Raw genomic sequence first — 23,555 nt, 5'->3', positions numbered from 1 at the left:
AATTCTGTAATATAACCTTTTCCTGGCCCCCTTCTATACCCACCACCCTTTTCTCTCCTCATGAACTGAGTCTCTGCAGCAGTTGCTCAGGAACCAAGGGGATTCCCACAGCCGTAGAGAGATACCAAGTCATCTTCTTCCTGCAATCTTTCCCTCTTATCCTCCTCCTCTCCTCTTTTCTTGTTTTAATTATTCCATTAGGAGCCCTTATGGTCACTCTAATGTCCTCAAGAGATAAAGGCAAAAGATTCAGAGTTCCCCCCTTTGGTTTAGCTTATTTTAGGTAGTATACGCTTATATTGCAGGTTGGACGGTAGCAGGTAAAAAACTCCGTTGGGAAAAGGGGAGGGGTTAAGAGCTGTAGAGACCCAACCCCTTTTGCAGTCATTTCCAAGGCTTTGTACGGAGTGGAGCAGTTGGGAAATCCTGCTTGCGACAAACCTCACTTTATCCTCTCTCTCACTCTATTGCCTGGAGGGATGGTTTGGAGTGGAGTTCTGGGAGAAAGACTTCACAGAAAAATCGGAAGCAATTTGTACTTTCCTGCACTTCTGCTTGGACTTCGTGGGAAACTTCATCTCTCATCTCTAGAGCTCCCCTTCTCTCCAAAATTTGCTTGATGGTATTTGTTTATATATATATATATATATATATATGTATGTATTAATCTTAGCATTTGGGGAGAAAGTGGGTCAGAGAATGTTAACCCTGTCGCCTTCCCTACCCTTTCCCCCCCTCTCTTTACCTTTAAAAAACAAAAAAGAAACAAAACCCCTCCAGATTCGCCGCTGATACACCTGCAGTATACATCACTTCTTTCAAAACTCATCCTGGAGTACATTCTTTAGAATCACGCCGTGGTTAGACTTTTGAGCTTTTCGCCTACAACTGGATCAGAGCAAAAGGAATTCCCCCCCTCCTTCGTTGTGTGTATGTGGGAGGGTGGTGACTTGAATTTGGAACTGTGAGATTTGTTGCCTGGCTTGCGGACTAATTTTCTATCTGATCTGAGTATCTTTTAATCGGAGCCTAATTTTTCATTTGAATAGATAAGATGTGAAGCTAACTGGACTAGAAGAACTGGAAAGTTTAAGCTAAACATGGGAAAAAATGCCTGAAGAGTGGGTGGCCAAAAAATAAATAAAGGACCCTGGAATGGAGCGGAAAGGGCAGTGTGTGAGAATGGGGATAGATCTTGGTTTAATGAAATTGAGGAAACAACGTCGAAAGCTGTTGCAAGAAGATGAAAAAGAACTGTCCACAAGAGCGCTCTTTACTGCTGCTACACTTTGGAATCAAGAGCCTTCAGAGAAATTCTTCAGCTGAGTTAAATAGCTAGCCCTGGCACGAATGGTGGCTGCGGAATAAATGTCTGGATTAAGACTGGGGAAAACTGCGTAAGACACTGATTGAACTGTCCTGTTAATTTATATTAGGAGAGGGAATGGTAGCATCCAGCATATCAGTGTATTCAAAGATCCTGAATAAAGGCTACATAATACCGCAGTGATGAACTATATACATCTGCTAAATCTGAAACATCCTAGATACATCTGTGTGAACACCTTTGAAACCAAGTCGTTTTTGCTTTGTTTTATTTTAAAGAAGTCAGCTAGCCATAAAACTGGAGGATATGGGAGGAAAAAAAGGCATGATGTAGATGATGTTTAAACAGGAGTTACAGAAAATTTAAACGGAGAGAAGCCTAAGATATTTTATTCCTAGAAGTGAATGGTTAGGGAGGCATTGCATATCTGTGAATGCTGTTTTGCCACGAATTTCTGCTTAGGTTTAATAATCGGAATGTATTGGGAGTGCTGACTTCTTGCATGATTTCAAGTGGAAGCTGGTGGCAGTATAAATCAAAAATTGGAATGATGCTGGCCAATGCTGTTTCTTTACAGGCTTTAATACTAGTACAGTTTTTGTAAACTCTTAAAGTAGCTTTTATTTATTGGGTTAAAATATTAGCATTTGTTTTAAATTTGCAGTTCTGACCAAAGACTTCTTGTCAAAAACTTTGTCAGTCTATTTGACATATCACAATTGGTGTCATTATTTCATCCAAAGATTCATGTGTCTATTCAAAAGTACTGGGTTCACAGTCAAGCACTACAAATAATACCTTAAAAAATACAATATAGCATGAGCCATGGGAAAGGTTATTCCTGCTTTTAACAGATGGCTCCCAGGAGAAGACAGTTAACTTTCTAACAAGGAAATAACAGAAAACATTTATTATTTGTAAATGCTTAAAATTGGGTTTATACCTTTTGGGACATACAATTTTTATATGATATTTACTTGCTTTAGAAAAGTTTTCTTTTTTTTAAAATTTGCTATCTTCTCCAGTCACCTTCTATACTAAACAAATATAGGAAAGTGGTAACAACCCAGAATCTAATCTTAACTTCTTCAAGATTTACAGCTCCTTTCTTTGCAAAATGAAACCATCCACACCTAGATTTACAGTCATTTTCTATAGAAGTGTTCACTACTCCATACTCTTGGAAATTCAGACTTTATCTGAATTTTTTTCAAATATTTTTCAAATCCCAGCAAAACTAAGTACAATAACTTCTTCCAAACTCCTTTATTTGTACCTCTTATGAATCTACTAAAATGTAACATGAACCAATTGTTTTCATATTTGATTTTTGTGGTAGATACATTCATGGCAAGTAAAGTGAAGGGATCTTTTAAGAAGCAAATTCCAGGGTCAAAAAAGATTCAGGCCTAAATTCTTATACCTTCCATACCTAAAGTAATAATCAATATTTTTTTCCCATAAATACTGCATGATCCAAAAGTAGCTTCAAAATCATGAAAACTGTTAGCATATATCAAGGATAGTATTAGATATTTTACTTTGAAAGATGGAAATTCATATATGATATACATTGTAACTCAAGTATTCAATTAACTATAATACCCAGTTATTTATGGAGTTTTCCATAAATTTCAAAGGCAATATCATATTCCAGGATTATCAGTTTCAGATTTAAGGAGCAGTTATTGATCCAGTGAGAATATTTATTGATTTTTAATACAAAGTAAAAATTCAATATGACAATGACCTCTTCTCCTTTTCAGTGCTGATAACATGTCTTTACTGGAGTGATAACTAGGAAATTATATACTGCATTTTGTTCTTACCCATTCCTCATACAGCTTAATGACCTGTAATTATATTATATGACCTTACTGTGTTTACATGTAAAATATGAACTTAATTCAATTACCATTATGTCTAGTTTCTTTAAAAAAAATATATATATATACATATATATATGATTTCTGTCATGATAAAAGAATGAAAAAGATATGATTTTATTTATTTTTATTTTTATTTATTTATTTTTATTAGGCTTTTATTTTCTCTTTTGGAAGTTAAAATATTTTTTTTGGATAATCTAAAGTATCTTTCACTTTTTCCCTGTGGCCTTAGATTGGTGGACATATTTACTTTTGAAAACTTTTGACAAAGTAGGAAATCAATCTGATCGTTATGGGCAGAAGAAGTCATACACTCATAAATCTATAGTTGAAAAGAATGTCAGAGACCATCTAAGCCAAACCCTTCTTTTTACTGATAAAGAAACTGAGGTCCAAACTGGTTAAATTACCTGCCTCAAGTCCAACTGATGGTAAATGTCACAAAGGTGATTTGTGAAACTCAATTTTATGCCACCTTTCACAGTGCTCCCCCCCCAAAAATGCTATTTCACAAAATTCACTTTATTTTATATACAAAAATGCTTGCCATAGTTTCATCCTTTTTGAATCTAAGACTTCTAATGCTATTATAAAAATTCAAATGAATAATTTATATTTCATCATATAAGGGGAACTAACTTTGAAACCTTTAAGTCTCATTACTCTATAGTTTTTCTAGATGGTATATCAGTGGTATATCTTTAGCCACTTTTGATGAGGTACTAAATCAGTCTTTCAACTTTTCAAAAACTTCAGTACATGCTTAAAAGGTACTGTGACCCATTCTTTCCCTATACTCTCCATATTTTATTTCCATGATTTTTCCTTTGGGGGAAGAAGGGAGGTCAAAATTGCTCAAAATGAGGAACAGTTGCTTGTTTTCTTGAATGGGGAGAATTCTTGAATAAATCATTGAATATATCCCCCATGATATTATATAAATAACTAAGAGTGGCCAGTAGCACACCATCCTTGTCTAAATGAATATAATCACAATAGGAATCATAGATTTTAGAAATGGAAGGGACCTTACTGAAGGAACTATTAAAATACATGAAAAATAACAATAGTAGCCAATGTCATACTGCTGTACAATTGAATATTAGATCTTTAGCCAAATAACAAGTTATAGGTAAAGTTTATGTTTTATAAGAAAATTCATAACCATTCTTTTTTTTAAACCCTTACATTCTGTCTTATAATCAATAATATGTATTGGTTCCAAGACAGAACAGTAAGGGCTAAGCAATGAAGGTTAAGTGACTTGTCCAGGGTCACACAGCTAGGAAGTATCTACAGTCAAATTTGAACCCAGGCTCTCAAATTTGTCCTGGCTCTCAATCCACTAAGTCACATAGCTGCTCCCTTAATCCTTCATTCTTTTAATTCTGTGTATTTTATTTTTTATTTGAATTAATTTATTTAATCAATTTAGAACATTATTCTTTGGTCACAATAATAACATTATTTCCCTCCCTCCCCTCTACCCACCCTTCCTGCAGCCATCGTGCAATTTCATTGGGTATTACTTGTGTCCTAGAACAGAACCTATTTCCATGTTGTTGGTGTTTTCCTTAGGATGTTCATTTAGATTCTACATCCCCAGCTATATCCCCTCAACCCATATATTCAAACAGTTGTTTTTCTTCTCTGTTTCTACTCCCACAATTTTTCTTCTAAGTGTGAATAGTGGTTTTTCTCATAGATTCCTCCAAGATATTCAGGATCACTGCATTGCCAGTAATGGAGAAGTCCATTATATTCGATTGTACCACAGTGTATGAGTCTCTGTGTATAATGTTCTCCTTGTTCTGCTCCTCTCACTCTGCATCAATTCCTAGAAATTATTCCAGTTCCCATGGAATTCCTCCACTTTATTATTCCTTTGAGCACAATAGTATTCCATCACCAATAGATACCACAATTTGTTCAGCCATTCCCCAATTGAAGGACATCCCCTCATTTTCCAATGTTTTGCCACCACAAAGAGTGCAACTATGAATATTCTTGTACAAGTCTTTTTCCTTATTGTCTCTTTGGGATACAAACCCAACAGTGCTATGGCTGGATCAAAGGGCAGACAGTCTTTAAGCAGCCTTTTGGGCATGGTTCAAAATTGCCTTCCAGAATGGTTGGATTAATTCACAGCTCCACCAGCAATGCATTAATGTCCCAATTTTGCCGCATCCCCACCAGCATTCATTACTTTCCTTTGCTGTCATATTGACCAATCTGCTAGGTGTGAGGTGATACCTCAGAGTTGTTTTGATTTGCATCTCTATGATGATAAGAGATTTAGAACACTTTTTAATGTGCTTATTTATAGTTTTGATTTCTTTAACTGAAAATTTCCTATTCATGTCCATTGCCCATTTATCAATTGGAGAATGACTTGATTTTTTTTTGTACAATTGGTTCCTCAACCCTTCATTCTTAAGGATTTATTTCTTGCCAAAAGAATATACTATACAACCTGTCATCATCATCATCATCATCATTATTATAACTACTTGTCCTATGATCATGGATAAGATGTTGAATATTTTATATTCTTAGTTTCTTCAACTTTTGCACTACTTATATGACATTGGAATTGTGCAAGTCTAAAAATATATGAACATTAAAAGTTTCATCATCATCACTGCTGCCACCACAATCACAAAATAGATAGAATTGTGATAACAATGCTAGATGAAGTGATATTCTGAAAGAAACATGGGTGTCCCTGTCCTCAAGGACCTTAAAACCTACTTAGGAAAAAGAAGTTTAGACATATTTAAGTAAAATTATAAGTCAATGTAACAAATGTCTTATAACTTCATACTAGTGAAAATAGTAAATATATAGTACAACATCAAAGAATAGAGAAGTAGTAATGTCTGGAGTCATCAGGAAGTATTCATATAGGAGGTAAGACTCAAATTTAGAACCAGAAGTGACTTATAACTCCTCTTAGTGAAGTCCCGTATTTTATAAATAAAAGAACTAAGGATGAATGAAGGTGAACGCCATAGCAAAACTCACAGAGGTAATTTATAGCATAGTGGAATTTGAATTCAGTCTTGTAACTTCAAATTCAGTGCTCTTTCCACTTTCACACTTGAACTAGGCTTTGAAGAATCAGCAGGATTGATAGAAATTGAAAAAAAAGATAGAAATGCACTCATTTTAGACAATGAGATCAGGAGTTTAAAGAGTCAGTTGAACAGAAGAAGCAATCGAGGATGCTTCTGTGGAAGAGTTAGTTAAAAAATTGATAAGATTTAAAAAAAAATAAGATTCATGAAAAGTGAGACCTTGGCTTGTAAATGGTAGATTGGGGTCTGGCTTTCTGCAACCCAAATATTATAAAGAAAAGAAAGTCCATATTCCCTTTTCAAAGAAAAAAATCTCTCTTCAGATAGTGATAGGTCATTGATTAGAAATTTCATTGATATAAGGAACTCAAAGATCAGAAAATATTTCTATTACCACAGGCCCAAACCTTCTCTAACTTGTGATAGCAGAGAATTGACTAAATTGTTGAGAGGAAAAGCAACTTACCAAGAATGATTTATATAGTATATGTTAAAAGTGCAACTTGAACCAACAATTCTCACCTTTATATATAACTCTCTGTCCACTATGGTGTGCTGCACCAAAAACTGCTAAACTCACCAAACTGGGATGGAGAAGAAGTCACTCTCTAACCCTTTCAGATGATAAACAATTGTTCTTGCTTATTTGCATGACAATATGGATCTACTGGCACTAGGGGGCTTGATAGTATCCCTCTCACAATGAACAGTCCACTCTAAACATATATTCTCTTATATTGGTCTTAAACAAAAGAGAAAAAGGGTACTAATGAAAAGTTTATAGAGTAAAAAAAAATCCCCCAAATATAGCTTCAGCTACATTCTACAAATTTTGGTATATTGTTTCATTCCTGTCATTTTCTTTGATCATATTATCTATTGTTTCTTTGACTTGTTCTTTAACCTGTCAATGCTGTCTCTTCTTTTGGTTAAGCTATTTATTCTCCAAATAACTTCAATCCTTTTTTCAATAAGCAATTACTGAATATATTTTTACTAACTTGTAGTCAGTAGAAGATTGTTTGAAAATATTTCTGCTTAACTGCTTTTTTTGGTCAGGCTTGACACCCTTAAGGTATGTCATTAAGGTCATTTATTTATAAATTTTAAATCATTTATTGCTGGAAAAATAAATACTAAAATTTCTAAATGAAAGAGATTTTAATGAACCCCATGTAATTTGCAGAGCCTTTTCTCCCTCTTCTCTGAGAGGATATCACAAATTGTTATCAAATATTCAGACTTGATGGTAGACTAAATATATAACTTCTGAGATTTTTTTTACCTGAAATCTTTTTTTAATTAATTAATTTAGTTAATTTAGAACATTATTCCTTGGCTACAAGAATCACATTAATTCCCTCCCTCCCCTCCCCTCCCCTTTCCCGCAGTTAGCACGCAATTTCATTGGGTATTACTTGTGTCCTTGATCTGATCCTATTTCCATTTGTTGGTGTATGCATTAGGATGTTCATTTAGAGTCTAAATCCCCAGCCATATCCCCATGACCCATGTATTCAAGCAGTTGTTTTCCTTCTGTGTTTCTACTCCTACAGTTTTTCCTCTGGATATGGATAATGTCTTTTCTCCGGAAAACCCTTCCCGACTGATCTCAAACTATAAGCTCCTAAGGCGCCGAAATTCAAAACGATCAACAGCATAGACCCTGGGAACCCTCCTCCTGGACCTGGACCCGGATCAAAAGGTACGGCCCCACTCAAAAGCCAGAACCCGAAATCACTCGGACCTAAGGGGTAGGAGCTCAGAGTCCAAGGCTCCGGGAAGCAGCAGCCCCATCCCGCGCAGAGAGCAGGGTCATAGAATTCCATCACCAATAATACCACAATTTGTTCAGCCATTCCCCAATCTAAGGGCATCCCCTCATTTTCCAATTTTTGGCCACCACAAAGAGTGCAGCTATGAATATTGTTGTACAAGTCTTTTTCCTTATTATCTCTTTGGGGTACAAAAGCAGCAGTGCTATGGCTGGATCAAAGGGCAGACAGTCTTTTAGTGCCCTCTGGGCATAGTTCCAAATTGCCCTCCAGAATGGTTGGATCAATTCACAACTCCACCAGCAATGCCCTTTAATGTCCCAACTTTGCCACATTCCCTTCAGCATTCATTACTTGTCTTTGCTGTCATGTTAGAAAATCTGCTAGGTGTGAGGTGATACCTCAGAGTTGTATTGATTTGCATCTCTCTGATTATAAGAGATTTAGAACATTTTTTCATGTGCTTATTTATAGTTTTGATTCCCTTAAGTGAAAATTGCCTATTCATGACCCTTGCCCATTTATCAATTGGAGAATGGTTTGATTTTTGTACAATTGGTCTCGCTCTTTATAAATCTGATTAGTTAGATGTTTGTCAAAAGTTTTTGTTATGAAGATTGTTTCCTAATTGGTTGCTTCCCCTCTAATTTTGGATGCATTGGTTTTGTTTGTACAAAATCGTTTAAATTTGATGTAATCAAAATTTTTGATTTTGCATTTTGTGATTTTTCTAGCTCTTGCTTGGTTTTAAAGTTTTTCCTTTCCCAAAGATCTGACAAGTATACTATTCTGTGTTCACCTAATTTGCTTATTGTTTCCTCCTTTATATTCAAGTCATTCACCCCTTTTTAGTTTATTTTGGTGTAGGGTGTGAGATGTTGATCCAAACCTAATCTCTCCTATACTGTCTTCAGATTTTTCTAGCAGTTTTTATCAAATAATGGGTTTTGGTCCCCAAAGCTGGGATCTTTGGGTTTATCATAGACTGTCTTGCTGAGGTCACTTACCCCAAGTCTGTTTCACTGATCCTCCTTTCTGTCTCTTAGCCATTAGCAAATTGAGTTGATGACCACTTCTTTATAGTATGCTTTGAGATCTGGGACTCCAAGTCCTCCTTCCTTCACACTGGACACTGATGAGGACTGGGAAAAAATATCTTCAGAGAAAAACCTCTCCAGAGCCCAAAACAAAGATCACCTGCATTCCTCACTTAGACAACTGACCAGGAAGAAACAAGGCAATGGCAACCAACTCCCAGGAACTAAAATCCACAAATACCAAAAAATAACACAAGAAGAGAATGTTGACACTTGATAATTTTATACAGAAAAAAAACCCAGACTAAAGAAAAGGCAGCAGAAGATAACCAACAAACTTATTTACTTATTTAGCAAGTACGCATCAAACTACCAAAACACTTTTTTTTACTGAATTAGAAAAAAGTCATAACAAAGTTAATTTGGAAGAATAAAAGATCAAGGATATCCAGGGAAGTAATGAAAAAAAAATGCTAAGTAAGTTGACTTACTTTGGTCAACATGATGACCAACAATTAAACACACCCAAACCTTGGAGGAAAACCTTGGAGGAAAAAATGGAAATTGGTCATAAGTAGTTGAAGACTTTAAATCTGAGATTGTCAGAAAAATGGAAGAGATGTGCCAAGAAAAGTGAGAAATAGTCCAAAAAGAAAATAACTGTTTAAAAGACAGGATATCCCACTTGGAAATTGAAGCCCAGAAGTCAAATGAAATAATAAGCAAATTAAAGAGCAGAAATGACCTGCTGTAAGCCATGAAAAACAGGATGTATCAAACTGAAAAGGAAAATCAAAATATATTAGCTGAAAACCAGTCATTAAAATATAGATTTGCTCAAGTAGAAGCCAAAGATCTCACAAGACAGCCAGAATTAATAAAGCAATGCTTAAAATAATGAAAGATTGGAAAGCAACACAAAATATCTCACTGAGAGGGTAACTGACCTTGAAAATAGTACTTGGACAGAGAATTTGAGAATCATAAGCATAACTGAAAATCTGAAAAAAAACAGAAACCTTGACACCATACTACAAGAAATTATCCAGGAAAACTGCCCTGAGGTTCTGCAACAAGAGGGCAAAATAGACATTGAAAGATTTCATAGAAAACCCTCTACACTAAATCCTCAAAAGACAACCCCAAGGAATGCAATTGCCAAATTCAAGAACTTCCAAGCTAAGGAGAAAATGTTACAAAAAAGCCAGAAATATACAATTCAGATATCAAGGAGCACCAGTCAGGATTACACAGCATGTGGCAGCCTCCATGCTAAAAGACCGCAAAACTTGGAATATGATATTCTGAAAGGCAAGAGAATTGGGTCTTCAACAAAGGAACACCTACCCATTAAAATTGACTATATAATTCTAGGGGAAAGTATGGTCATTCAACAAAATAGAAGATTTCCAAATATTTTTAAAGGAAAGACCAGAACTAAACAGAAAATTTGACATTGAAATTCAAAAACCAAGAGAAATATAAAACAGTAAATAAGAAAGAGGAGGGTCTCATTTTTTTTGTTTTTGCACTCTAAGGGTCTCAAATAAGGCCAAATCATTTATAATCCTATATGAAAAATGTTCTTTGTAACTGTTGAAAATTGTATTTACTACTATAGTAGTTAGAAGATTTATCTATAGGTAGAGATTATGGTGCTAAGTGTTTTAAAATCATATATTAAAAAGTAGAAAGACAGGGGGGATGGAATCAAGAGAAACTTAAAGGAATAAGAAAATTAGGATACTACACAAGAAGGCACACAGGAGAAGGAGGGGAAGAATACAACTATAAGAAGGAGAGGAAGAGAGTGCTAAAAGGTAATACTCAAATCTTATTCTCACTGGAATCAATCCCAAGAGGAAAGAGGATCTAGACCCATTGGGGTATTGAACTCTATCTTACCCTATAGGGAAGCTAAGACGGGAAAACTAAGGGGGAGGGGAGTGGGATGGAGAGTTAAAATGTGGGGAGGGAGAGAGAATTTAATAGACTTTAAAAAACAAAAGGGGAATAAAAAGGCAGGGGGCAGAAAGGTAGGGTGAAGAGGGAAGTAATTCAAGGAGGGAGAGTGTGTGGGGTAGCTTAAAAACACCCCCAAAAAACTTAAGAGAGGAATAAAAAGGGTGGGGGGAAAGGAAAGTAAAACAAGGGTGGGGATTAGGGGGACTGATTAAAAACAGAATACTGTATTAGAAGGGAATAATGAAAGAGGAAAGAGCAGTACAAAGAAAGAAAATGAAAATGCTGGGAAATGCACAAATAGTAATCATAACTTTGAATGTCAATGGGATGAACTCACCTATAATGCAGAAGCAAATAGTAGAGTGGATCAGAAAAAAATTCTACCATATATTGTCTACAAGAAAAACACATGAGGAAGGTAGATATGCATAGGGTAAAAGTGAGCGGATGGCGAAAAATCTATTGGGCATCAATTGATAAAAAGAAAGCAGGAGTTGCAATCATGATATCTGACAAAGCCAAAATAAAAATAGATCAAGTTAAAAGATATAGGGAAGGTAATTACATCCTGATAAAAGACAGTATAGACAATGAAGAAATATCAGTACTCAACATGTATGCACCAAATGACATAGCATCCAAAATTTTAAAGGAAACACTAGTGGAACTCAAGGATGAAATAGATAGAAAAACTATACTAGTGGGTCAACTGCACATTCCTCTATCAGAAGTAGATAAATCAAACCAAAAAATAAATAATAAAGAAGTAAGAGAAGTGAATGAAATCTTAGAAAAATTAGAGTTAGTAGATATGTGGAGGAAAATAAATCGGGGTAAAAAGGAATACACCTTCTTTTCAGCAGCACATGGTACATTCACAAAAATTGACCATGTACTAGGGCATATAAATATTGCAAACAAGTGCAAAAGAGCAGAAATAAATGCAACCTTTTCAGACCACAATGCAATAAAAATAACAATTAGTAAGGATATAGGGAGAGGCAAATCAAAAATTAATTGGAACTTAAATAATACAATTCTCCAAAATCTGTTATAGAACCAATCATAGAAAAAATTAATAAATTTATTAAAGGAAATGACAATGAAGAGACATCCTTTAAAAATCTATGGAATGCAGATAAAGTAGTACTTAGAGGAAAATTTATATACTTTAGTTCATATATTAATAAATTATGGAGGGCAGAGGTCAATGAATTGTGCATGCAAATTAGAAAATTAGAAAGTGAACAAATTAAAAATCCCCAGATGAAAACCAAATTAGAGACCTTAAAAATTAAAGGAGAAATTAATAAAATTGAAAGTAAAAGAACTATTGAACTAATAAATAAGACTAGAAACTGGTATTTTGAAAAATAAAACAAATAAAATAGAAAAAGTCCTTCTCAGTCAAATAAAAAAGGAAAGAAGAAAACAAAATTAACAGTAAACAAAATGAAAAGGGAGACCTTACCTCTAATGAAGTGGAAATTAAGGCAATCATTACAAATTATTATGCCCAATTATATGGCAATAAATATGGCAATCTAGGTGTTTTTCCAAAAATATAAATTGCCTAGATTAACAGAGGAAGAAATAGACTACCTAAACAACCTCATATCAGAAAAAGAAATTGAACAAGCCATCAAAGAACTCCCTAATAAAAATCCCCAGGGCTTGATGGATTCACAAGTGAATTCTATCAAACATTCAAAGAACAACTAATCCCAATATTATACAAACCATTTGACATAATAAGCAAAGAAGGAGCTCTACTAAATTCCTTTTATGATACAAATATGGTACTAATTCCAAAGCCAGGTAGATCAAAAACAGAGAAAGAAAACTATAGACCAATCTCCTTAATGAAAATAGATGCAAAAATCTTAAATAGGATACTAGCAAAAAGACTCCAGCAAGTCATCATGAGGGTTATTCATTATGACTAGTTAGGATTGATACCAGGAATGCAAGGATAGTTCAATATTAGGAAAACTATCCACATAATTTACCATATAAACAAGCAAAGCAAAAAAAAACAACATGATTATCTCAATAGATGTAGAAAAAGCCTTCAATAAAATACAACACCCATTCCTATTGAAAAAATTAAAAAGTATAGAAATAGATGGACCTTTTTTAAAAATTATAAACAGTATATATTTAAAACCATCAGCAAACATCATCTGCAATGGGAATAAATTAGAAGCATTCTCAATAAGGTCAGGAGTGAAACACGAATGCCCATTATTACCTTTATTATTTAACAAAATTGTACTAGAAACTCTAACAGTTGCAGTTAGGGGCAAAAAAGAACTTGAAAGTATTAAAATAGGCATTGAGGTGACCAAGCTGTCACTCTTTGCAGATGATATGATGGTCTACTTAAGGAATCCTAGAGAATCAACTAAAAACCTAGTGATCAACTACTTTAGCAAAGTTGCAGAATATAATATAAACCCACATAAATCATCTGCATTTCTATATATTTCTGACTCATACCAGCAGCAAAAGTTAGAAAAAGAAATTCCCTTTAAAATCACCACAGACAGTATAAAATACTTTGGAATCTATCTGCCAAGACAAACCCAGGAACTATATGAACACAACTACAAAACACTCTCCACACAATTAAAACTAGATCTAAACAATTGGAAAAACATTGACTGGTCATGGGTAGGATGAGCTAACATAATAAAAATGATAATCCTACCCAAATTAATTTACTTATTTAGTGCCATACCCATTGAATTCCCAAAAATCTTTTTTACTGAATTAGAAAAAAACATAACAAAGTTCATTTGGAAGAACAAAAGATCAAGGATATCCAGGAAAATAAAAAAATGCAAAGGAAGGAGCCCTTTCACTCCCAGATCTTAAACTATATTATAAAGCAGTAGTCATCAACTCAATTTGTACTGGCTAAGAGACATAAAGGAGGATCAGTGGAACAGACATGGGGTAAGTGACCTCAGCAAGACAGTCTATTATAAAGCCAAAGATCCCAGCTTATAGGACAAAAATCCAGTATTCAACAAAAAACTGGGAAAATTGGAAAAGTATTGTAGAGATTAGCTTTAGATCAACATCTCACACCTTATACGAAGATAAACTCAGAATGGGTGAATGACTTGAACATAAAGAAGGAAACAATAAGTAAATTATGTGAACACAGAATAGTATACTTGTCAGATCTTTGGGAAAGGAAAGATTTTAAGACCAAGCAAGAGTTAGAAAAAATTATAAAATGCAAATAGATCATTTTGATTACATTAAATTATAAAGGTTTTGTACAAACAAAACCAGTGCAGTCAAAATTAGAAGGGAAGCAACAAATTGGGAAACAATCTTCATAACAAAATCCCCTAACAAAGGTCTAAATACTCAAATTTACAAAGAGTTAAATCAATTGTACAAAAAATCAAGCCATTCTCCAATTGATAAATGAGCAAGGGACATGAATAGGCAATTTTCAGATAAAGAAATCAAAACTACTAATAAGCACGTTCAAAAAGTGTTCTAAATCTCTTATAACCAGAGAAATGCAAATGAAAACAACTCTGAGGCATCACCTCACACCTAGCAGATTGGTCAACATGACAGCAAAGGAAAGTAATGAATGCTGGTGGGGATGCAGCAAAATTGGGACATTAATGCATTGCTGGTGGAGCTGTGAAATGATCCAACCATTCTGGAAGGCAATTTTGAACCATGCCCAAAGGCTGCTTAAAGACTGTCTGCCCTTTGATCCAGCCATAGCACTGCTGGGTTTGTACCCAAAAGAGATAATAAGGAAAAAGACTTTTACAAGAATATTTATAGCCATGCAGTTTTTGGTGGCAAAAAAATAGGAAAATGAGGGGATGTCCTCCAATTGGAGAATGTCTGAAAAAATTGTGCTATCTGTTGGTGATGGAATACTCTTGTGCTCAAAGGAATAATAAACTGGAGGAATTCCATGTGAACTGGAATGACCTCTCAGAATTGATGCAGAGTGAGAGGAGCAGAACCAGAAGAATATTGTACACAGAGACTGATACACTGTGGTAAATTCAAATGTAATGGACTTCTCTACTAGTAGCAATGCAATGATCCAGAACTATTTGGAGGGACATAAGGGAAACACTATCCACATCTAGAGGAAGAACTGTGGGAAAAGAAACACAGAAAAACAACCACTTGATCACATGGGTCAGTGGGGCTATGACTGGGAAAGTGAACTCTAAAAGATCACACTAGTGCTAATACTAATAATAAGGAAAATGGGTCTAGATTGATGGCACATGTTAAAACCAGTAGAATTGTGAATCATATGGGAGGGGGCGGGCAGAGGAGAGGGAAGGAACATGAGTCTTGTAACCATGGAAAATTATTCTAAATCATCTAATTAAATAAAATTAAATAATAAAAATAAAAATGCCTTGGAAATTTGTCCTGGCCTTAGTAGTAGCTTCTCTATTTTTCACTTTGTCTTTTCCTTCTCATACAAAGCAATTCAACTATTGACTTCTCATGCCAGCCTGGACTTTCAGGAAATACTCCATAATGTGTGGGAGTCTGGTTTACAAATGCCGCATTGATTACTCTGCCACCCCTAGGGTTGATAGGGTCTAACCTAGCGAATCTCTTGGCACTTCTACATAGCCTGTCATAAAACTTCATGGGTGATATATCCTTTTCCTGCACAGTATCTTGAAACTTACTGTAGTTCTCTAGACATTCTGAAAATAATTTCATTCCCTTTTTTAGATTATTTCTGGTATCAGCTAGACTATTCTGTTCCCAACAGTGTTATAATCCCATCCCGGATCTTGTAATGGCCAATGTCCCTGCCCCTCCTGGGCCTGCCACTACTCTGTTAGTGATTTCTATCACCCCAATCTGAAGGGGGGGGGTCTTATCAATAATGCCTATTCTGCACTCTTTGCCTGATTCTGAGCAAAAGTTTGTTCTCCACCCATATCTTGGCAACATTCCCAGAAACTGGACTCTCAGCCAGGTGTTTGCTGGGTTCCTGATTTTGGACACTGCTCTTCCCTTTTCCAGTTTTAGAATAGAAAGGAGGGACTAAGGGGGTTTGCAAAAATGATCCCAGTTGGAAATAAAGATTCCCCAAATTATTTTTCTTCACTTCTTCCTCCTCCTTAATTAATTTTTCTAACTTTCTTACTCAATCAGATATTTCCAATCTCCTAAATATTCAAGCTGTTTCCAATTTTCTTGTTTCTCTAAGAAGGTTTCTAACTTAATCATAGCAAAAATAATATTTAATGTCCCAAATTTTGGACAGAAGTTCTTATAGGCTTTAAATCAAAGAAAACAATACTTAATAAATTTGTCCCTATCTTTTCCTTCTTCAATAGGCAGATCTCCATTATCCCAAGCTTTTAAAAATCTGTCTAGGGCAGAGCCTTCTGGAATAGGTCCCTTTGAAAGTCTAGAGCCCATATTGGGAGGTGTCCCACCCATCAAGGGTCACAAAGCATGTCAAGAAGAAACGTTAACCATTTGTGTGCCCTAGACCCTACATGCCACAGGAGACACCATGTTTGCTTGGGGGTTTGCCCACTCCACATGCCAATCTTGGCAAGGGCTTCTCAGGAATACCCAATCAAGGGGTTTAAGCTGAGAAACCCATGCAAAGTTTTTTGGTCATGAGATCAGCACTCTGGTCTCCTTGGGAGTACCAGTTCTCCCGCAGTGCACCACAACAAACACACAAAAATAGTACATTAAACTAAATATGTGAGTGGGAACAATTTCAATGCAATGTGGATGTCCCCCAGGCATAGACCTAGCCTTGCACCCTCTGGCCACCATATCAAGCCCTCTGACTCACCTTCCCCAAAATTTCTTGTCCAAGCATAGGTCCACACACAAAATTTTAAACTTGAACCATTAAAAATAAAAATAAAAAATAACCATGTTATTTATTCATGGAGTCTGCTTTCCCTCATAGTAAGCTAAAAAACTAAATATAAAAATCTTTGTTTAAGAGAGTATAACACCTTAAACAAATAACCTAGACAGAAACACTTAATTTTCTCTCTACCAATTTACATATTACTTAGCCTAGGACATTCAGAAAAAAAACTGCCTTATTAATTTTAATTCATTAATTTTTTTCTCATTTCCACAAACTATAAGAAGAAAAGTTTTAGTTCCTCTTTCTCACAAACTTCTGGCTTATAACAAATTTAAAAGACAATTGAAGAAAAATGAGAGATAGGTCTGGAAATATCTCCAAGTTTTCAGCCTTAAAGAATTCCAAATCCTCTTATCTTACTTGGATGAAAGGATTCTTGGACTAGAAGAGCCATCATACTCAGTCTCTCTCTCATACAGGAAAAGAAACAGGAAGAATAAATCCTGTGGGTACCCTTTTGAGATCAATACTTTTCTGTATGAAGGAAAGACCCATTGGAGGTGACAAGGTTGTCAATCTAGTCCCACCAGAGTCACCAACTATTGTAAAATAGAAAACCACAGACTCCATATAGATAATTTAGGTAAATAATGTCAAAAAGCCAAATTTCTCCAAGTCAAGGTAGAAAGTTAGATTTTATTGGAAGAGGGTCAAGTCCTCCAATAAAAGCATTCTTTTGCATATATTACATTGGTGGACCCTGGCAAGAGAGAACACTCAGAGACTGAGACCTCCTGTTTTATATAACAAAATGAATATTTCCATTCAAGATCATAAGACATAACATCATATAGACCTTATTTAGAAACAGTTACCCAATTACAAAGCTCATTTCAGAAAGCCCATATTAGTCTCTAGACTAATGACTTAGCCAAGTCAAATGACCACTACCTCTCTCTCATCTGATCTGAGGGGAGAGATGACTTTCCAAACAGGAAAGGGTGGGTGCATGATGTTTGTGCCATATTGGGACATAAGATTCAGATAGTCAGCATCTTATGATAAAGGGAAGTACAAACTTAGGGAAGGGTTGGAAATCCCTTTAGAAGCAGTTTTTATGCTTTAGTTAGAAATCCTTGTTGAATTCTACTGATGATATTAAGATTATAATGGAATTATACTGATCACTTTAGAATCTCAATGCTGATTATCTTAAACCTATCACTATCACTAAAATCCAATCAAGTATAAGGAGGTTGGGCTCTTTTTTTCCCAAAGGAGAAAAAAGAAGACAATAAAACTGAGAATAATTTGTTTTATAATTACAACTCCTCTTTAAGGCTTCCTTTAGGGCATACTCAGCCAGATTTTGGGAAAAGTCTTTAGAAGCATAGGGTGGATTTATTTCTGAACAAGAGTTATTGAGTGACTTTTCTCTCATCCCAATCCTCTCCTTCAAACAGAGTATGTGTATAATCTGTGATGATTTCCTCTTTTCTATCAGGTGACACAGGATTATACTGTATTGTGATACAAAGTGTTTTAATTGGCTCATGAGGCAGAACACCATAGGTATAATATAAATGGGTGATCCCTATTCCTCCAGGGTCTTTGGAAGGACAAGTAAACATCTTGGAAGATCATATAAGGGTATATTTCCTTTCCATTCATCCACAGTCCTGAGATATTATCTAGTTAAATCTATGCCTAGGCTAGGGCCAATAACTATTTGTATATTCTTTCATTCAACATAGGGCCTTGTGAGCTATCAAAATAAGTTGATATATTCAATATATTCACTTTCCCAGGTGTATACAGCATAACAGTAGTAACTGAAGTAGTTGTGGCAGGAAAAGTAGCAGAAGTAGATGATCTTAAAGAAAAAAGAGTTACTCAAAGATAGAAAGAGACCCTTACAAAGAAAGAATCATTAGCTCTTAAGGTCTTTTCATTACTTGCCCTCAATCATATGGTGCTCAGTAGAAGTAAAGTATAAAGTGACTAATTAGGAGCCCTCATGAGGAACTGTTTTGCAAATGTACAGTGGAACTTGAATATTAGCTTCACAAATAACTGAGCAAACACATATCTTATTCAGTTGTGATTTTTTTATCATTCTATGATTCTTTCTTACTTAGTATTTCATTTTCTAGGTGGAAATAAAGCTACCAGTTCTACGTGTATTTCATATTTGTACATTTTTACTTCCCTCACATTGCAAGGGAGAATCTTGAGTCTAGAGGATGAATTATTAATCTAGAGGTTCTGAACATTTTTAGATAAATTTCAATATTATTGGTTTTCTTCATGTAATATGTAATTGTGTATGTAATATGTAATTCTTCATGTAATAATAAAAATAGATTTTTACGAACTGAAAATCTTCATTCTGAGAACATGTGCATAGGGTGCCAAATGGGGTTCATATTATCCAAAATAAAATTAAATTTAAAAAACCCTATGCTAGAGCCAAAAATAGAATTGTTCTTGAAATAGCCAGTTTGAGAATGGGAACCTTAAATCATCTTGTGAGAAACTGTCTTGAACTAAAAGTAAAGGATAGATGTAGACAGATCAGCTTCTGTGACCTCAGTCAAACTGCATTTGTCTTTTTTTCCCCTAAATGATTTAGTGTACTATCTTTTGTAATAGAGTAGATATTGGACTTTAATTTGAAAGTTTTCATTGTGAAATTTATTTGGATACTATAATCCAAAAGAGTTATGTATACATCTCTAATTAGTGTATTATTATTGATGTTATTAATTATTCCTTTTGAAGAGGACAAATGATCTCTTGGTTGTGATGTCTTGACTCCCTCCTAAATTGGACTCAAGTTAGGCAGAATTACACAAACTTATCAGCCTAACTTTTCCTTTCCCAGAGTCACTGAAGTCCAGTAACAAGACAAAAATCAGGATGCCTGTGAAGCAGAGGATGACCTTGGCATTTCTGATGTCTGACCAAGTTCTATGTACCTCATAGAAGCTTTGGTGGTTCATAGAGCCTGCTTCAGCTTCATTCATAGTAAGTGTAATAAATTTCTCTCACATCTGCATTCTTCCAAGTGGAAGTCCACCAGTTTTTCTTAATCTGGATTTACCTGGGTTCAGAATATGTGGACACTATTCCTTCCTGAAGTCACCAATTAATGACAGGCAAATACCAAAGGTGGATAAAGAGCCCTAGAGAAGGGCTCACCATGTCCTCATGCCAGGATTACAATTCCTCCATGTGCATCCCTAATTAATGTAAGTGCAATATTTAAATAATCAATTTATAATTAATGGAAATACTTTTATTTTTACATCTATTTCATTAAAACATCTATACATCAAATAAAAGCATACAATAGATATCATTATGAAACATCACATTATGAACAGAAAAAAATTAGTTTTTGCTTATTTCTAAATCTGATTTTATTTTTTATTTCTTTGTGAAAAATTTATTTAGGACTTCTGGGCAAGCATGGTGGCAGTCTAGATGTGGGACAATTCCTCTCCCCAGCACCCACCAACACAGAGTACCTCAAAAGACCTTAAAAACCATTTTCAGAAGAACAGAGGAACTCTATAGTAAGCTGCAGAATTGAAGGTACGTGGGATTTGGGCATTTCAACACTATAAGAGGGTAAAAGAGCTCCCACTCAAATGTGAATCAATCTACCCTCCCCCAACCCACCTACAGAGCCAGAGTCAGAGCCAGCATACACCAGAATCAGTGAGTGAGTGAGGGGCACCTCTAGGTCCTTGGGAGCTGACTAAGACTACCAAATACCAACCCATGGTGGCAGCTACACCAGAAATTCTGGGGGGCAAGGAAGTAGAGACCTTGGGGGCTCAGAGCTGGCATGTGTCAGGATCAGCAAGTGAGTGAGTGGCACCTGTAGAGAGAGCAAGGGGCACCTCTAGGTCCCTGGGAACTGAATAAGACCACCAAAAACCAACCCTTAAAGCAGCTTCACCTGAAACCCAGCAGGCTGAGGAGCACAGACCTTGGGTGCCACTGGGAAGGTAGCACAGAGAAGAATTGCAAACTGCTGCAAAGTTTCGAGAGCTTGCCTCAGGCAAATCTACTTGCTCCTTAACTCCATACACAGAGAACTTGGTCAGCTCACTCAGATTTTTGTGAATCTTAAAAACTACTCAGACTGTACTTTAGAAGATTTAATTTAGCTCTTTCCTTATTGTAACAATGGAGATACTTGGTCTAACAGAATCAGGAATGTCTTGGGAACTCTATTACTTCACCCATACTTAGACATATTTTAGGGGAAGATAAAGTCATAAACTCCTGATTGAAAAATGAAGGTACTTAACTCATACCTTATAGTGAAGCTAGAACTTTAAGCTAAGTCTATTTTTAGATCTCATACAAAAGGGTGTTAAGTACCTATAAAGGTTAAATTAATCACAAAAAGGTCAGGTAACTCACAAAAGGCAAGCTTAAAAAAGAAGTGTGAAGTACTCAAAAGACATAATCTAACCAGAGAAGGTGAAAACTAAAGAGTGGTGAGAACTAAAGAATGGGCAGTCCCAGATAAAGCATCTACTGTGATTGGTAGATGTAAAAATTTAGGGGAGGTGACATAAGAGAAAATTTCTTCAAAAGGAGGCTAAAAAAGTCAGTTTTAAGAACTCATTTCAGGAGATTGAGTTCAGTGGAGGACTGGAGCTTCCTTGGAGACAATCTTGTGGTGAGTGATAAGACTGACTCCATTTCCTTTAGACTCAGGAAGGCCACTTTGACCAAAGCCTTTACTCAGCCAGCACCAGAGCAGTTTAAATTAACTCCCCCCCCCCTCTCTCTCTCTCTCTCTCTCTCTCTCTCTCTCTCTCTCTCTCTCTCTCTCTCTCTCTCTCTCTCTTAATTCCTTCTTTCTATATTAATTAAAATCTCCATACTTTCCAGCTGACTTGGGTATTGTCTTATTTGGAAATCATTCCTGGTGACCAATTATTTAGATTTTAAGTCAAAACACTAAATTATCCTTACATTTTTGACTAAAAAGGGAAGGTAAAACCTCCATAGTGATTACTAATCATGCAGAGGAGCCCCAATCTGCTTCCAAGAAAAGCAAAAAAAAAAAAAGGCAGTGACCCTTGAAAATTTTTATGGAGGAAAAACCCAGGCTACAGAAGAATTACAGGAGAAAATTCAAAAACAGGTAAAACCTTCTAAGAAAAAAAGGAAATTGTCCACAAACTCTGGAAGAATTTAAATTGGAGCTTATCAAAAAGATGGAAGCCTTCTCATAAGAGAAGTGGGAAATAGTTCAAAGAGAATTAACAGTTTAAAGTACAAGAACTCCCAATTGGATAAACATCTGGAAGCCATGAACAGCAAAATAGACAAAACCTAAAAAGAAAACCAGTCTTTAAAACCAGAATTAGGCAATTAGGAAGCCAATGATCTTGAAAAACAACAAGAATTAATAAAGCAAAGACAAAAGACTGACAAAATAGAAGAAAAAAATATCTCACTGACAAGGTGACAGATCAGGAAAACAGAGGAAGGAGAGACAATTTGAGAATCATTGGTCTACCTGAAAAGCCAGAAATAAATACAAATCTTGACATCATACTACAAGAAATCATCCAAGAAAACTGCCCTGATGTTCTTGAACAAGGAGACGAAATAGACATTGAAATATTTCACAGAACATCCTCTACACTAAATCCCCAAAAGACAACTCCTAGGATTGTAATATAGCCATATTTCAGAGATTTCAAACTAAGTAGAAAATTCTACAAGAAGCCAAAAAGAGACAATTCAGATATCAAGGGGTGCCAATAAGAATCACATAAGACCTGGCAGCTTCCACACTAAAGGACCACAAGATCTGGAACACAATATTCAGAAAGGCCAGAGAACTGGGTCTTCAACCAATAATCATCTATCCATCAAAACTGACTATATACATCCAGGGGAAAGTATGGGCATTCAAAAAAAAATAGAAGATTTCAAGTATTTATAAAGAAAAGACCAGAATAAGTGGAAAGTTTGATATCCAAGCACAAAGATCAAGAGAAACATGAAAAGGTAAAGATGAAAGAGAGGGAAAAGGAGAAAAATGTTTTTTTAAATTCAAACTCTCTTCTTTAAGAGCTAAAATGAGATCAAATTACATATATATATATATATATACACACACACACATATATATATATATATTAATATATGGGGAAATGTTATTTGTAACTCTCAAAACTATATTCATTATTAGAGTAATTAGAAGAATCACTCACAGGAAGAGATTGGGGCATTAAGGGGTATAAGATGATATACAAAAAAATGAAAAAAAGGAGGAGGGAATTTGATGATGGTACCAAGAGATCCTTGCTGAAGTACAATAAATAGAAAAATCTTTTTCACACAATGATACACATGGGAAGGGGATGGGAAGAACACTTTTATAAGAAGGAGAGGAAGAGAGTGCTAATAGGTAATACTTAAACTTTACTCTCAGTGAAATCAACTCTGGGAGGGAAAAGCTTCTAGATCTATTGGTATCTTGAATTCTGTCTTATCATACAGATAATGGAGAAGGTAAAACTAAGGGGCTTGGGGTGAAGGAGTACAAAAAGGGAGGGAAGGAGAGGGGGGAGGGAACTTAACA

At 35.3% G+C, this 23,555-nt stretch overlaps 1 long non-coding RNA gene across 1 annotated transcript; it reads left to right on the top strand.

Moving 5' to 3' along the window:
- Positions 1 to 366: 366 nt before the first annotated feature.
- On the top strand, positions 367 to 21,728 carry LOC103099667 (uncharacterized). The gene is made up of 4 exons (XR_008913737.1): positions 367 to 622; positions 7,850 to 7,998; positions 19,818 to 19,960; positions 20,390 to 21,728. It is a non-coding gene; the product is annotated as an uncharacterized LOC103099667 (long non-coding RNA).
- The last annotated feature ends 1,827 nt before the right edge of the window (positions 21,729 to 23,555 follow it).

The sequence above is a fragment of the Monodelphis domestica genome, chromosome 7 (genome assembly GCF_027887165.1).
Source record: "Monodelphis domestica isolate mMonDom1 chromosome 7, mMonDom1.pri, whole genome shotgun sequence".
Lineage (NCBI taxonomy): Eukaryota > Metazoa > Chordata > Mammalia > Didelphimorphia > Didelphidae > Monodelphis > Monodelphis domestica.
Note: the sequence above shows the minus strand (reverse complement) of the source record. Positions and strands in the feature narration are given on the sequence as shown.